Here is a 12,952-nt window from a genome sequence, read left to right on the forward strand (position 1 = left end):
AACTTCCAGGAAATCTCCACCAATGAAGCAAAGAAAAAAAAAAAAAAAACCTCTATTATTCTGTGAGCAACAAACCAAACTGAGTTGGGGTCTCAGACAATTCGCTCATATGATTGCAAAGACAGACAGAAACTCCCAGATTGGAGAGGGCTCCCCTGAGGGCTCCCAGATTGGAGAGGGTGCAGGTCAGGCTGAGGGATCCCCACACCCCCCAGTGCATGAATGTCATGCACCAGGCCTCTTGTAGAAATATAAAAAAGGAAAACCAAATAACTTTTCCCATTAGACATATATGTAAATTGAATGAAATCCATCCCAGACACACAAATGATTCCCTGTTTTAACTTTCTTATATACAGTACATGTCTACAGTACTGTTTAACCTAAAAAGCAACACTTGTTTTCTTAACTTTATGGAACCACCCCCTGCTAGACTTAAATGAATCATATTCCGCACTCCTTTCAGGGGTATCCTTCAGGAGGTCAGAAGGCACCATCTTTACCTTTCCTCATATCATTGCCTCCCAAATGCTATCACTGGCTAACTGCTTTTCTTTTCTTTTTTTCTTATTGTTTAAAGTATTACAAATAGTAGTACATATGTCTCCTTTTTTCCCCATTGACCTCCCACCAGCCTCCACTACCCCCTGGCACATGCCCTCAACCCCCCTCCCAGTGTCTATGTCCATTGGTTATCCTTATATGCATGCATACAAGTTCTTCGCTTGATCTGTTTCATCATTTATCCAAACCAACAACAATTTTCTACCTCTTCAATTGCCTGTGACTGTTGTTTTGTGAGCACTTTCACACCCTTGGCTACATTATCACTCTTGAAGGCTACTTATGATTTAAAATTATACTACTCATAGACACTGCCAGCAACAAAGATATTCCCTCCTTTCTTGTATGGGAGATGCTTTGTGTCAGGCAGAGGTAACAGCCTTAAAGAATTATCAGGTCAAGAACTTGAGTTTTGTTCCACAACTGATTCATTTTTTTCCTTGAACAACTTGGTCTCTAGAACCAAATTGTTTGATATTGGAGATGTTGGAGAACTGAGGTTTGACTGTAACTGAATCACTGATGGTTCACTACATGTAACAATTGCACCATACAAATGTAAGATATTGATAATAAGGGAAATTGGGTATGGGGTATATGGATATTATCTTCACAATTTTTCTGTAAATCTAAAACTATTCTAACACAAAACACTCATTAAAACAACACACAAGCTTTAACCGGTTTGGCTCAGCAGATAAGAGCATTGGCCTGCAGACTCAAGGGTCCCAAGTTCGATTCCAGTCAAGGGCATGTACCTTGGTTGCAGGCACATCCCCAGTGGGGAGTGTGCAGGAGGCAGCTGATCGATGTTTCTCTCTCATCGATGTTTCTAACTCTCTATCCCTCTCCCTTCCTCTCTGTAAAAAATCAATAAAATCTATTAAAAAAAAAACACAAAATACTAGGCAATGATAATACCTGGAGGATAGTAGAATGAACGACCGAATGGATGGGGGAGAGGGGTATGGGAAATGGCTTAGAAGAAACAGCACCTCCCCACCATATGCTGGACAATAATTGAGCTGGAGGAAATGAGGGAGTGAGAGGTCAGTTTGGGAAAATTTTTAGGAGGTATTGAGGAAGCTCCCCTTTCTCTAACCAGAGCATCTGAGTCCTCTGAATTCCCTCCTGCCCCCCCTCCCCCGCCTCCCTTGGATGGACAAGCTCAGACTTTGCGATGTCAAGCCACACCTTGGCAACCACTGACTGTTGGCCAATCAGAGCTGAAGGTTGTGGCTTCTCATTGTCCTGGAGAGTATATGTAGAGGCCAGGAGCCTTAGAGTAGGTCCCGTTGCTACAAGAAAGCCAAAGTTACTAAGAAAAAACTGTAGCCTAGTTTATATAATGAATCAGACTCCAACCACAAGGATGAACCATGAAACTTCAGGTACTAAAGTGGAATCACTCAATGACAAAGAAAAGGATAAGGTCAGACTACCCTACTCATATGCTTCCTCTTCTTCCCCAATAATTCCTCACCCAAGACACTGGCCTTGCTCTTTTTTGGCACAGGCACTTCCCCAGTTAATCAATTGTCATTTTATTACAAGCCCCTTTCCCAACCATTTCCCAATTTCTTCCCCAAAACCAATGTCTTTCTGGGTTTATTTTGTTTCCCAACTAATGAAGATAAGGGTGAAGGTAAATACAGTCTGTAAGCAGAGTGAATAAAAGAATGAGAAAGACAGAAAGAATCAGATAATTGCATTTTACTCCAGAATGGGTAGAAAACCTCCAGTAAGCAAGCCAACAAATGAAGAAGAAGTGCTGGAGTGTTCTATCACAAGTGATGCCCAGGGTCTCCTAGAAGACAAAGACCCTTAAGTATGTGTATCCTCTCTACAAAAAATGCTTAAAAAATGGTCATTATGAGGAGATCAAAACATAAATGGTCTCCTTTAATAAATACTAGCATGTGTATAAAGAAAATGTGTTTGTATTTTTGAGTGTTCTCTGATGATGCAGACGGAGCAAAGGAGGGGGCAAGTATGGAGAAGGGAGGGAGATGGAATTCTGCGAGCTTGGGCACCAGTCCAGCCAGTATGTACTTAGCCAAAAACCGAGAATAAGGACTAGGTGAAGATGAAGATAATTTTTTTTCCTTAATACGTTATCATGAAGGTATGGAAGAAAGGAGTTGGTGATTTTGCTTGTGTTTGCTGCTAGGGGATGGCGGTGTGCTGGGGAGAAGGGGAGCAGAGTGTTGTGTGAGGGTTAACAGTGTATAATATAAATCTGATTCCATTTTAGATGTTAGACTATTGATAGCTTTTAGCCTCATTCCTTTCTATTCATCATCCAGCCCACATTAGGACAAGCAGATAAAAAAGGGAACAAATATGCCTAAACTTAATCATTAGAACTATTGTGTTGCCTAAATTTCCTATAGCCAAAGCACTCATTGACCTAAAATGTTTTCAAGTGCATAATGACAATCTGGCACAATGAGTAGAAAAACTATTTTGCACTTATCATCAGCATGAAAAAATGTTACCCTGTGGATCTTCTTCCCTACTTATAAAATAACACCTTTCACCCTAGTTGAAAAAGGACCCAATGTAAATGAAAATTTGGCCTGCACAGGTTGAGTCCCATTATATAAGACGTAGCTAGAGAAGGTATAATGATCCCTACTGCTTGTGAATTTAACAGCCAGATTTTACTTGCTCTTAAACCTGAAAAGTACTATTGGCTTGTATCTCTATGTGTTCTCTGATGATGGGGAGGGAGCAAAGAAGGAGGCAGGTATGTGAGAAGGGAGGGGTGTGGAATGCTACAAGTTTAGGCACCAGACCAGCCATTCCATAGTTAACCAGACACTGAGAATAAGGATAAGGTGAAGACTGAAGATGAATTTTTTTCTTAACACTTAATCATACTTGAAAAGAAGAAAACAAGTTGTTGTTTCTGCTTGTGTTTGGCATTCAGGGGGTGGTGGTGGTAGGGGAGATGGGGAACGGGGTGTTGTGTGAGGGGTGGCAGTGTGTAATAATGAATATGACTTCTATTTTAGATGTGTGTGTTTTTTAATATATTTTATTGAGTTTTTACAGAGAGGAAAGAAGAGAGATAGAGAGTTAGAAACATCGATGAGAGAGAAACATCGACCAGCTGCCTCCTGCACACTCCCCACTGGGGATGTGCCCACAACCAAGGTACATGCCCTTGACCGGAATCGAACCTGGGACCTTTCAGTCCGCAGGCCTACGCTCCATCCACTGAGCCAAACCGGCTTCGGCATTTTAGATGTTTTACTATTGACAGCTTTAAGCCTCATTCCTTTCTCTTCCCTGTCCAGAAAACATTTGGAAAAGCTGATAAAAAAGGAGTTTCTGATCATAAAATAGAAACAAATATGTTTAAACATAACCATTAGAAGTATTGTATTGTCTCACTTTCCCATAGACAATGCACCTATTGTCCTAAAATATTTTCTAGAGCATAATGACAATCTGAACTAATGAATAGTAAAATAAGACTTTTGCTCTGATAATCAGCTTTTAAAAATGTTACCCTGTGGTCCTTCCTCACTACTTATCAAATAAAACCTTTCACCCTTGTTAAAAAACACAATGTAAATGAAAACAGGACCTTCACAGATAGACACCCATTATATAAGACTTAGTTAGAGAAGGCATAATTATTCCTACTGCTTCTGAATTTAACAGCTAGATTTGACTTGTTCTTGAACCTGAAAAGTATGATTGGTTTCTCAATGTAAATTTTCACACCATTAATGTCATGGACCCACCCATTACGGATCCATATCTAATATTATTAAAATTACTAATTCTACACAAAGAAACTGGTAAATAATTAGCTGCCTGAGACCAATTCCAGCTTGACAGCAGGGCTGAATCCGGGGGAATGGCTGATGGCATTTCCCCAAACCTGAATAGGATACATTAAATTGATTGTTGGCTGCCAGACAGCTAAAGGGCATCTTAATTTACATGTTATTGCCTCCTACTGGCCAAACACCTGAATAGCCCTAGGCTAATTCCCCCATTCTGACAATGGACTCTGTATGAAACCCTGACCCTTTGAAGTGTATATTTCCACCTTGCCTCAGGACAATTTGTGTTAATAAAAAGCAAGGGGTCCTGAGATAAGGAGACCTTAGAACTAAGATCTTAGTTTCCTTTAAACTAAGCTCCTCTGACCCCCAAATGCCTTTCAAAATTATGCTTCATCTCTGGACTCCTATTTAAGCTACACACAACCTTCTCCAGATTTCCTGAACCCTTCTTAATGCTGGAAAAAAAACCTTGACAATTAGCTGTCATAAGAAAGTATTTGATTGACTTGTTCTATTCAGTGCCTATTTCAACAGACTGTAGCTACAGTTAAATTTCACCTTTCGAGACATTATACACCTTTACCTGGGTACTCAGTAGGCTACCTCTCTAGTCCTGTTATCTCTCATTATCCTCGCAGACAGCATCTTCACCACATCTAGCTTCACAAATTAGTCAGTTTAGCAAATTAACATAGAATGTCAGGAGGCCTCCTTAAAGAAGTCCTCAATCATGTTTCTCAAGCTGGACCTATTTGTGAGTCTCAGAGTAAATAATATATCCCACTTCCAAAATAAGATGGGACTGACACTGTGTTTACCTAGTGAACATTTGTTGCATCTTAACCAGTTGTTGTTCGCCTTTCTATATTGAGCTTGTTCGGTTAGTCTGTTCAATGCACAAGTCCATTGGGTCACTGATGGAGGAAGAGCAGTTACTATGTGGGATGCTAATGTCACACACCTAAAAACAGAAAGACCTTGCAAAGTCTTTCTGCTGTTTCTCTCTCTCTCTCTCTCTCTCTCTCTCTCTCTCTCTCTCTCTCTCTCTCTCCCAAATAGCTTCTATTTCTTATATATTTAAGGCCCGTCACCTATGTCGAGGTGCGGCGGGTTCCCATATAGATGCTGCTCCTAAGTGGGACATGCACAGGTGGTCTGGACCATCCGCTTAAGGCTTGTGCCAATACCTTCTGGTCAGACACTTTCACAGAGACAGCACCGAGATCTGAAACCAGCCAGAGAAATTACACACAGACAAACAGGTTAGATGCAAGCACACGGGGGGCTTATTGACCAGTTCCTGATGGGTCTCAGACGCTGGGAAGGATCCACCCAGCGATGCTCGCTGACACACACAAAGGTGTAGATGGCGCCGTTGGCTGCTGGCTCTTTCCTCAGTCGCCAGTTAATTGGGCAGAGTTTCGTGCTGGGAACCGAGATGTGAGCACACACAGGTCCTCACGCTCTGTCAACAGGAGAGCTATGCGCTACTGGGTCGATCAGACTGTCTTGTTATATACCCCTCTGTAGACGTGGTCTTCGTTGGTGTGTGTGTTATCAGCGGCTGCCATGTGTGGATCCACCCGGAGTCTGTTAATCTATGGGTGTGTACAGGCTTTGGTCGTTCCCATCAGATAGGTTGTTTACCAGTACTAGTTGGGTTACAAGGGTGCATTCTTGGGTCTCACACAGTATTTCTATATCTAACATTAGGCACTATAATAATTACTATAACAGTCCACACAGGGTTACATGCTTTAAGTCTTACATTCTAAGGTCCTAACATTAAGTACCATAATGATTATTATCTCTCTCTCTCTCTCTCTCTCTCTCTCTCTCTCACACACACACACACACACACACACACACACACACACACACACACTCTAGAGGATCGTGGTCCTCAGGGTTATAGACAGAAACATCGATGACATCTTGTGAAAAAGTCAATAGATGAATTCAGCCACTGTCATGGGTATTCTATAACTCTGATGATACTGACTTGGTTTGAGGTTCTCCGGAATAAAAAGAAATAAATAGGAGGAGGGGAGTGGAGAAAATAAGTGAAGAATATCCAGGAATCACGTACACATACACAACCCACATGCAACCTGAGAAGGTTGCATGGAAGACCCAAGTGTTGGAGGTAAGTGTGATAATTCATGTCTTTATTGAAACATGAAATGGGTATTTAGTTTTGTGGGGTTTTAGGTAACACATCCAAAATACCAGATAATGTGCTGCATTATTCACAATAGCAAAAAGAAGTAATGTAAGTGTTCATCAATAGATGAATGGATAAAGAAGATGTTATGCACACACACATACACAGCCCCCACACTGCGTCATATCACTTATGTGGTATATGGTTATTATCTTTATAATTTTTTTGTAAGTCAAACTACTCTAAAATAAAACACCAATTAAAACAACACACAAAATACTAGGTAATGATAATATCTGGGGGATAGTAGAATGGACCACTGAATGGATGGGCGGTATGAGAAATGGCGTAGAAGAAACACCCCCTCCCTGCCATGTGCTGGACAATAATTGAACTAGAGGAAATGAGGGAGAGGTCAGTTTGGGAAAGGTTTTAGGAGATATTGAGGAAGCTCTGCTTTCTCTGACTAGAGCATCTGAGCTCTCTGCATCACCACACACACACACTGCACCCCATGGATGGTCAAGCTGAGGCTTTGTGATGTCCAGGGGTGGGCAAACTTTTTGACTTGAGGGCCACAATGGGTTCTTAGACTGGACCGGAGGGCCGGAACAGCAGCATGGATGGAGTGTTTGTGTGAACTAATATAAATTCAAAGTAAACATCATTACATAAAAGGGTACGGTCTTTTTTTTTTTTTAGTTTTATTCATTTCAAACGGGCTGGATCCGGCCTGCGGGCCGTAGTTTGTCCAAGGCTGTGTCAAGCCATACCGTGGCAACCACTGACTGTTGGCCTATCAGAGTTGAAGGGTGTGGCTCCTCCTTGTCCTGGAGAGTATGTATAGCATCAAGAGCCCTGGGGAAGGGCACAGTTGCTAGAACAAAACCAAGGTTACTAAGAAAGTATGGAACCAACCACAAGGATGGGTCAATAATTTACAAGTAGTGAAGTGAATAGGAACTCTGTTTTAGAACTTGGTGATGAAGAAAAGGATAAGGTCAGACTACCCTACTGATATGCCTCCTCTTCTACCCCATTGATTCCCCACTATAGACTCTGACTCTGCCCTTGTCTGGCACAAACACCTCCTCAATCAATCCACTGTCATTCTATTACAATCCCACTTCCCACCCATTTACCAATTTCTTCCACCAAACCAATTTATTTATGGGTTTATCTTGTTTCCCACACTCGATATTGAAGATAATGGGCAATGTAAATTCAGTCCTTAAATCAAGTGGAGAAAATGAGAGACAAAGAAAGAGGCAGGTATTTGTATTTTGCTACAGGAAAGGTAAGAGACCCACAGTAAGGCAGCCAATTGAGGATGATGATGATGAGGAGGACAACCAGGATGAAGGTGATGAAGAAGACAATGACAAAGAAGGGGAGAGGGAAAAAGGAATGAAGAAGAAGAGAAAAGAAATAGTTGGAGAAACAGAAGGAGGAGAGAATGAAGAAGGAGGAGAAGGTGAAGGGGAAGAAGAAAAAGGAAGAAGGAGGAAAAGGAGAAGAATGTGAAAAAGAAGATGATGAAGAAAATGAAGATGATGAAGAAAATGAAGATGATGAAGAGATGGAGAAGGGAAAGGAGGCAAGGAAGAAGAAGGAGAAGGCAAAGGAGAAGAAAAGAGGAAGGAGAAGGAGAAGGAGAAGGAGAAGGAGAAGGAGAAGGAGACGATGATAATGATGATGATGATTATGATGATGACAATGAAGATGAAGAAGGAGAAGGAGAAGGAGAAGAAGGAGGGAAGGAGATGTCGAAGAAGAAGAGAGTTCTACCACAAGTGATGCCCAGGTCTACCTGAAGATGAATACCCTTAGGATGTGTTGCCTCTCTAGAGATAATGCTTGAGAAATGATCATTATGAAGATATCAAAACCTAAATGGTCTCCTTGAATAAATACTAGCATATGTATAAAGGAAATGAGTTTGTATCTCTGTGTGTTCTCTGATTATGGAGAGGGAGCAGAGGAGGGGGCAGGTATTTGAGAAGGGAAGGGCAAGGAATACTACAAGTTTGGGCACCAGACCAGCCATTCCATGGTTAACCAGATGCTGAGAATAAGGACAAGATGAAGACTGAAGATGAATTTTTTCCTTAACACTTAATCATACTTGAAAAGAAGAAAACAAGTTGTTGCTTCTGCTTGTGTTTGGAACTGGGTGGGAGGGGGGGTTGTGGTGGTGGTAGGGGAAATGGGGAACAGGGTGTTATGTGAGGAGTGGCAGTGTGTAATAATGAATCTAATTTCCATTTTAAATGTTTTAATATTGACAGCTTTAAGCCTCATTCCTTTCTCTTCCCTGTCCGGAAAACATTTGGAAAAGCTGATAAAAAAAGGAGTTTCTGATCATAAAATAGAAACAAATATGTTTAAACATAATCATTAGAAGTATTGTATTGCCTTGCTTTCCCATAGCCAAAGCACCTGTTATCGCCCAGATTTCAAAATTCCCTAAGATAGACCACTAGGGAGCACTGAGTCCGATGCAAAAGCATAGAGTCTTTATTCAAGCGCGGGACTTGGTCCCTCTGCCTCCCCTACCGACGCAGTGATAGGGTGCGAGAGGGCCTCGAGTTCTAAGAGAACAAAGAATTTATAGGGCTTGGGGTTGGGGGGTGGGGGCACACTCTGACCACTGATTTGGCTGATTCCGGTTGGTTGGTTGAGTGAGGGTTGGGGGCTAGTGACGCATGGGCAGGGTGCAGCTAGGGTCTGGTTACACAAAGACAGGGGGGTGGCTAGCATACTTTTGGCCTTGGGCTAGTTTCCTCCACTTTCCCATTGGCTGAGGTAAGGGCAGGTTGAGTAACTGATACATTCTGCGGCTTTTTCTTGGAAGAGGGGTTAGGGATGCAGCTATCAGTCCTGTTCTGTCCTTTCATTCCCCCCTTGCCTTGGAACTTCCAGCTCAATCATGAGTTGGACTGCATTTTTATTTTACCTTCCATTGCTAGAGGCCTGTACTGGGCTTGCAAAACCATTAACTGGATCACCCCTATGCACTTTTTGACAAATCAGACTAGTCTGTTAATAATGCAAGGGCCGAAAGTTAACAGCATTAGGAGGATTACAAGGGGTCCTGTGAGGTCCGCTGTCACAGAAGGAGCTGGGCTTGTGACCTGGTAGAGACAAATTATAACAAATGGTCCGGTGGAAGGGAAAGAAACCATTTTAGCTTTAACAATTTCAATTGAAATAGGATTTTTTTTCTTAAAAGTTAATTTATGGCTATTAAAAAACCAAATCAAGATTAATTTATTTATTGTATTTAATTTGGCCTGATGTTTGCATAAACATAACAAGAATGGTAACTGACTACCTTTGCTGGAATTTCATGATTGAATTTTAATGTGCCCCGTAGGGCCAGGAAGTCAAGCCATCCAGCCGCCATCAGGCCTGCCTGCAGTATCCGCTGAGTTAGGTGAATCCCTTACCTGTAGCAATTTCATCTGAGCCCACGCTCTAGGTTTGAAGGCCCATCTCAGTAGCCCTCCTACTTGTTGCGGCCCAGAGTGTGTGGGGGTTCCGCAGGGATGCAGAGGCATCCTTACTGCTCCTCTTCTACTTTTATCAACCGCCAGTGATCGTAGGGCATGGGCCTGATGTTCTAGCGCCAGCCATCTTCAGGGCTTTCAAGCAGGATACCAGGCTTTTCCTCTGGCACTCTTATTGGCTTCAAGTGTTCAGAGTTCAGACAGTTTTTTTTTGTTGTTTTTTTTTTTTTAAATATATTTTATTGATTTTTCACAGAGAGAAAGGGAGAGAGATAGAGAGTCAGAAACATTGATGAGAGAGAAACATCGATTAGCTGCCTCCTGCACATCTCCCACTGGGGATGTGCCCGCAACCCAGGTACATGCCCTTGACCGGAATCGAACCCGGGACCCTTGAGTCCACAGGCCAACGCTCTATCCACTGAGCCAAACCGGTTTTGGCGGCAGGTTTTTTTTAAAACATGATATTCCAGTCAAAGTTTCTGGTTAATAAAATTATTATTGAAAACCGGTCTTATTGATTTCATGCAAAGAAATGTATTGCCATGATTTATTAAGCATTGCAGATTTCAGAGGAATTGTATAAGGAGAAAAACATATTGATCTGCTTTAAGATCTTCTGATTTTTCTTGTCAGTCTTTTTTTTATGGACTTTTCAGAGTTATAACAAAACAGTAACTGTTAGATTTCTTTTATCAGTCCTCCCTAAGTACTTTGGCATAACTATTTATCCTCTGTTTAGGGAAGTAGACTGTAAATTATTTACTCTTTTTGAATTATTGGCCTGTATCATTTGATTAATTTTTTTTAATGTTTTTCTTTTCCTTTTTATTATATATATAATTTTTTTAAATTTTATATTTTTAAACCAGCCTTTAAACCTTCCCTCCATGTCCTTTAAAAATGCACAACCATGCCTTAGATCTTCCATTCCAAATAGGCCTTTCCCAGCTTTCTACAGCCAAGGTTTGTACCACCCCTGACATGGGCATGGTCATGCAGGCCTGCAAGACAGTATACAGGCTGCCAACTGTTAGCTGTTTATCAATAGAGACCAAAACCTGATGGGTATTATTTTTTGCCCAGTTGGGCATCTGCCTTCTTGGCAGCTACAGCTACATTTAAACCTGTAAGAGAATCACAGGTTAATATAACATATTAATATAATGAACCATAATATTGGCAGCAGGGCCACTTCAGGAGCCAAATTTCATGCTACCAAACATGACGCATGGTAGGGCTATACAAATAACTTTGAGGGAGGGCAATTAAAGTTCACTATTGATCCTTCTTACATAAAACAAAACTGTCCTTGACTCTCTGGAGCCATGTCCATGAGAAGAAGGCATCAGCCAAGTCTATCATGTAGGGAATGCTTTAATGCCATACAGGGTGATCCATGCTTTTGGCTGCAACCAGCACCTGGGAATGTAGCAGGGCAGTTACCTTGCTCAGTCCTATGCAAGCCACAGTCAGGGCTTGTGTGCAGCAGTCATTCTTCTCCTCTCTAGCCTCAAACACAGTCTGAACAATCTCCATAAAATGCATTCTGGCACAGGAGAAAGTTGTTTGCTGCACAGAGGCAGCTAACCTCTACACAAGTGGGCTCGGACATCTGCCCAGAAAACTGTAGTCTATAAGTTCAACATGCAGCCTCCAGTTCTCCAAACCCAACGAGGTTTCGGCCAGTCTCTGAGTCAGACTCCCCCTCTCTTGGAGAATTTCAAAGTCCTGATGGCTCCTAGGTCCAGGGAGAGTGCCCGTTTGTTAACTCTTAGGGCCCTGCTTTCTTGCCTTTTTACCAGTTCCCTTTGTGGCAGAGCAGCAACCAGGCCTCTTTCAAGGGAGTGCACTAGAAGGGGATATCAGCCCCTCCTGTGAGCCAGCTGCTCCGCCTAGGGCCTCCAGGGGCCCAGCCAGAGCGTCCCCCAGCAAATCCCGGAAGCCGCTGCCCTTTTGCAGTGGTATGGACTCAAGCAGGGGGTTCACTGGATGTAGCCGGCAGCGAAGCGCTCGCTGGCTTCTGCCTGTAGCTGCTCGCGCCAGCAAGCCTTGCCCAGCAACACGTGCCGCCGCATCATCAGCTCCAGCACCTCCGCATTCTCCAGCTTAGCCTGCACCTATGCCAGCGGGGGGCGCCAGGTGGGTGAGGGAGGTGAGGCCAGGCAATGCCCTGACCCCTGTCCACCCACTCAGCAAGCCCTAGGCACCGGCCCACCAGCCGCACCTCGGTGCCCGCCAGCAGCTGCCGCAGCTCCTGTAGGTTCTTGTTGATTTGTGCGCGCCACTTCTTCTCCACTAGGGGCTTCAAGGCCTTGCGGCCCCCCCCCCCCCCCCCCCCCCCGTGCCTTCCAGTGGTCCTTATTCTCCCGGCTCACACGGTCCCCTTGGGGCCCCAGGGGCGACACCATTACCAGCACCACCCAAAGCTCCACGGGTGCACCCAGCGCCCTTGGCAACAGCCCCTCCTTCTTTGACCTGGCTCTCAGGGCCTGAATCTGCCTAGCAAAACAGTTCTAAATCACCAGGGCGGTTGCGGATTTTAGCTTTGTTCCTCCTCCGCTTTCCTCCTGGGAGTTTAGTTGTTTTTTGTTTTTTTTTAATGTATTAGAATTTTTTATTCTTAGAAATTTTAATCTTTTAATGATTACCAAAAGTGAACATTCATCAATTTTAGATTAATATTTATGAATACATTTTAAATGTATTTTTACTTTTAAGATATATCTAGACCTTTTGTGATAAAACTAAGAAGAGTTATCAGTCTGATTCAGCATTGGAGGGGTTAAAAAGAATAAACCAGGGCAGAGAAAGACTGCTTACAGTTACTTTTTGTGACCTTGAAGTTCAATGATAAGACCTGTTAGATTTGCAGCCAACAGCATAACTGCCAACATCCCTCCTTTCTGTCC

General features: G+C 42.8%; 1 protein-coding gene and 1 pseudogene across 1 annotated transcript in view; one reads left to right on the top strand and one right to left on the bottom strand.

The window, feature by feature from the left end:
• LOC132223414 (uncharacterized) overlaps positions 1 to 12,952 on the top strand; it is a gene marked incomplete at its 3' end in the record, with an annotated part of 270,575 nt that overhangs the window by 175,663 nt on the left and 81,960 nt on the right.
• LOC132223911 (transcription cofactor HES-6-like) lies at positions 11,520 to 12,451 on the bottom strand (annotated as a pseudogene).

This window comes from Myotis daubentonii, chromosome X (genome assembly GCF_963259705.1).
Source record: "Myotis daubentonii chromosome X, mMyoDau2.1, whole genome shotgun sequence".
Taxonomy (NCBI): domain Eukaryota; kingdom Metazoa; phylum Chordata; class Mammalia; order Chiroptera; family Vespertilionidae; genus Myotis; species Myotis daubentonii.